This window comes from Oryx dammah, unplaced genomic scaffold, assembly GCF_014754425.2.
Source record: "Oryx dammah isolate SB20612 unplaced genomic scaffold, SCBI_Odam_1.1 HiC_scaffold_23, whole genome shotgun sequence".
Classification (NCBI taxonomy): Eukaryota; Metazoa; Chordata; class Mammalia; order Artiodactyla; family Bovidae; genus Oryx; species Oryx dammah.
The window spans coordinates 117,545,495-117,550,210 of NW_024070207.1; positions in this window are offsets into that span (position 1 = coordinate 117,545,495).

The window sequence follows — 4,716 nt, forward strand, 5'->3', positions numbered from 1 at the left end:
CTCAGTAATAGCTATATGGAGTAACACAGACGTTCACTTTGCGAAAATTCATTAAGGCTAAGCTTTTACAACGTGTATACTTTTCTGAATGTATGTTTTACCTCAAAAAGGTTTATTTTGAAAGCTGCAATTTACATATTAAACAGGAATCAGAAAAGCAATGCAAGGTCTAATCTCTCTCCCCAGAGGAAAATATTTCTGTTTAGGGTGAGGGTTCCAATTTCTCCACATCTTCATCAATACTTGTTATTGTCTGTCGTTTTGGTTACAGCCACGGTATTTGGCGTGACGGTATCTCACCTAATGACTAGTGATGTTGAGAACCTTTTCATGTGCTCACTGACCATTTGTATACCTCCTCTGGAAGAACATTTATCCAGCTCCTTTGCCCATTTTAAAATTTGGGTTATATGTTATTTTATAGTTGAGTTATAAGAGTTCTTTATACACACCTAGATACAAGTCTCTTATCATATGTATGACTTGCAAATATTTTCTCTTATTGCTATCCTTCATTCTCCCAATTTTGGAGAAAACTCACAGTATATTCATCAACCTATTTCAAAATGTCATAGGAAATTTAACTAAAAGTTACTCTGGCTTTCAGATTAAAAGCATATAGGTCAATTATGACTACCACAGACCGAAAAAAAAAAAAGACAGTTTAGAAAGGCTAAAATGTTCAACTAACTCAAATTAACAGCTGGTGGTACTGAGCATAAATAAGGATATTAAACTAATCTGTATAGTGCACAGCCATTACATCTCATGTTATCCTTCTAATATTATTTCATCATTCTCTATTTTTAGTTAACACTATCTTTTTGTCTTTCCAGATACTCCTTTCACCTCTAAACTCCTGTCACACATATTATGTTATCACTTATTTGGTATGTACATGCTCCTAGATAATGGCAGCTTATGCATAAAAGGTGCTCAAGTACCAACTAAGTGGAAAACTAAGGGGTCAAATGGCTGCTGAAAACAAACCATGGGAAGTGTCTAAGTGCTACCACACTAGTTTGAGAAAATATCACTATTATTATTTTATCATTAGAAGCAAGACAGTATTACATTTCCATTCTCTCCTGTACAATTAATTTTGATTTATTCTTAACATTTGCTAATGAAAGACTTACTCTGGCTCTATAAAATCTTTGGTTTATGAATAAGTCCAGTTCCAGCTTGATTATCTTGATTATTAACAGTCTACAAGTACTCTCATACAGCAGGCCCCAACTTTTCCTACTTGAGGTTCTGCACTGGACCATTTGATATGAAGCAAATTCTTAGGGCCAACAAGTTCATTTAAATTGTAAATGATTTCTCAGTCTTCATCTCCTTAAGCACAGAATTCTATACGACACAGCCTACTCTGCCCTTTCTGACAACCATTCTGGACATCTTCGCTTGGGTACAATCTCTTATATAAACAATAGCAGCAACAGCTAACACTTATTCAGCAAATACTATAGCTAGGCACTACGGTATGCACTCCCTGTACTCCCTAATTTAATCCTCACAACTATGTCGAGACAGTTACCATTATTATCTCTGCTTTACACATGTGCAAACTGTGGCATGGTAATGTTAAGTATCCTGCCAAAGTGAAAGTGAAAGTGAAGTCGCTCAGTTGTGTCCAACCCTTTGCGACCCCGTGGACTGTAGCCCACCAGGCTCCTCCGTCCATGGAATTCTCCAGGCAAGAATACTGGAGTGGGTTGCCATTTCATCCTGCCAAAGGTCATAGTAAATTGCAGGGCAAAGATCTGAACCCTGGCATCTAACTTGAGTCCATGCTCTTAACCACAGCAACATACTGCTTTCTGACGAGCCTATGTCTATTGCACAAACATCCACGCCCTGCCTGACCTTCTAGTAAATATACAGCAGTCTATATAATGATTTAATAATGGGGAGAGATGCTCCCAAAGTTTACATATAAAAAGAAATTACAAAACAGCATGTACCATGTATTATGTATATATACATACACATGTAGAAAGCACTGGGAGGAAATACATCTAGAAACAGATGGTTTTGGGAATTCCCTGCGGTCCAGTGGTTAAGACCTACACTTTCACTGCTGAGTGCCTGGGTTCAATCCCTGGTCGGGGAACTAAGATGTCCTGGACCACATGGCATGGCCCAATAATAATAAAAGTTTAAAACTTTCACTTGGGACTTCCCTGGTGGTCCAATGCCTAAGACTCCACGCTCCCAAGGCAGGGGGCCCTGGGTTCAAGCCCTGGTCAGGGGACTAGATCCCACATGCCACAACTAAGAGTTTGCCTGTAGCAACTAAAGATCCTGCATTATGCAACTAACAGACATGGCAAAGCCAAGTAAATAAATAAAAACTTAAAAAAAAAACCACCAACAACAACTTTCACTTCCACTTCTTCAAATATTGTTGAAGCTAAAGAACCATTTTTCTTTGGCTTATTTTGTTTCAATGTTTTTAATGATGGCTGTTCTTTAAGACAGGTCTGAAGGAAAAACAAAAAAGCTAACACCCACGTTCGCTTCCTAATTATTTCAAGTACCATCTGCTTAAACCAGCTTGAATGCCTTCGGCCAGCGCCAGGCACGTGCTGAGCGCAGACACTTGGTCCTGGCTGGTCCTGCCCATGGAGGGTTGGGTGGCCGCGGGAGGCGCAGGGGAAAAGGCTGCTTGCACAGATTCATTTCCTCACCCCTGGCAGAAATCCTGAACTCGCCTCTGGTCCCCAGAGTCTTGAGAAACTTCTCAAGTAGGTAACGGGAACCTTTAGAACTTACAAGCCCCATTACTCCCATTTAACCTTCTCCACTCCACTGAGAGGTGGGTCTCACTATTTCTGGACAAGGAAAATGAGACTCAGTGAGGTGAAGTTACTTGCCCAAGATCATCTTCAGGTCAGTAAAGGGGGATGGGAAAACTCAAAACCAGGTCTGTCAAACTCAAGAGCCTATGTTCTCACCATCACACTGCTCCCCTCCCTTCACACATAAGCCTTGGAAAATAAAAGTTCAAAGTCAAACATGCAGTTACAAAAGAAATCTAAGACATTAAGCATCTTAAAAAAAAAATCTAGCATGCTAGATATACCAGCATGAATTTAGGAAAACACTGGGAAAGAGCTGGAATTTTTAGCACTAACTAACTCTGGGATTTAGGGAGGCAAGACAACACTAATTTGGGGGTAGAGATATCTTTAAATACTTTCAAGTGATTGTATTTAAAACACTGAGAGGTTTTCCTAAAACTTTTTTGTGTCTTAGGATTAAACTAAATTATCTCTAAAAATATCTTCAAGCCTATGTTTCTAATAATTTCCTCTAGGAGTCCCCCAGTACGAAGAAGGAAAGCGAAGACAGAGTACACGCCTGCCTGGCCACAAGGCGAGGAAAGAAGCCGCAGATACCAGGTGCTTCCCACTCTCAGCATGGCCGAGACACGTCTTCTTCGGTTTTGAAAATACAAACCTCTTTCCTAAGTTTCCTGTATTTTGAGAGGCTTTTTCCAAATACAAATTTTTACAAACAAATCTATTATAAAACTTACATTTTCATATATTTTTTTAAACTATTTCTTTAAACAGATGGAGCTGGTAGGTTCATGCACTTTTGAAATTAGAAAAGTGGAAGGAGATCTAAATAGACATTTCTCCAAAGACATACAAATAGTTAAAAGGCACACAAAAAGATGCTCAACATGGTTAATTATCAGAGAAATGCAAATCAAAACCACAATGAGGTATCATCACGCACCAGTCAGAATGGTCATCATCCAAAAGTCTACGAAAAATAAATGCTGGAGAGGGTATGGAGAAAAGGGAACCCTCTTGCATGGTTGATGGGAATGTAAATTGATACAGCCACTATGTAGATTCCTTTAAAAACTAGGAATAAAACTACCATATGACCCAACAATCCCACTCCTGGGGATATACCTTGAGGAAACCATAAGTGAAAGAGACACATGTACCCCAGTGTCCACTGCAGGACTATTTATAATAGCTAGGACATGGAAGCAGCCTAGATGTCCATCAACAGATGAATAAAGAAGTCGAATATTACTCAGCCATAAAAAGAAATGCATTTGAGTCCATTCTAATGAGGTGTGAGAACCTAGGGCCAACTACACAGAACAAAGTCAGTCAGACAGAAACAAATATCATATATTAATGCATATATAGAGAATCTAGAAAGATGGTACTGATGAACCTATCTGCAGGGCAGGAACAGAGACGCAGACACAGTGGGGGAAGGAGAGGGTGGGACGAGAAGAAAGAAGAGCACTGAAACACACACATGACCACATGCAAAAGAGACAGTGGCGGGAATCTGCCACATGACCAGGGGGCTCAAACCCGGTGCTCTGGACAGCCCAGAGCTTTCTCAGGAAACTCAGAAGCCAATTTATTTTTTTAAAGAAGAGGAAAATCAATTTACTAAATATTAATTGGAAACTTCAGACTAGCCAGAAGACAACATTCATAGGGCTTCAAATGAGTCAGAGATCCAATTTTCAAGATTTCTGAACAATCCGATTACAGTTAAAGAAAATGCCCAACATATGAAAACATGTTCAACCTGGATTTCCCTGGTGGTCCAGTGGTTAGGACTCTGTGTTTCCACTGTAGGGGGCATGAGTTTGATCCTTGGTCAGGGAACTAAGATCCCACACGCTGTGTGGCAAGGCCAAAAGGAAAATAAAAAGAAGTTCAACCT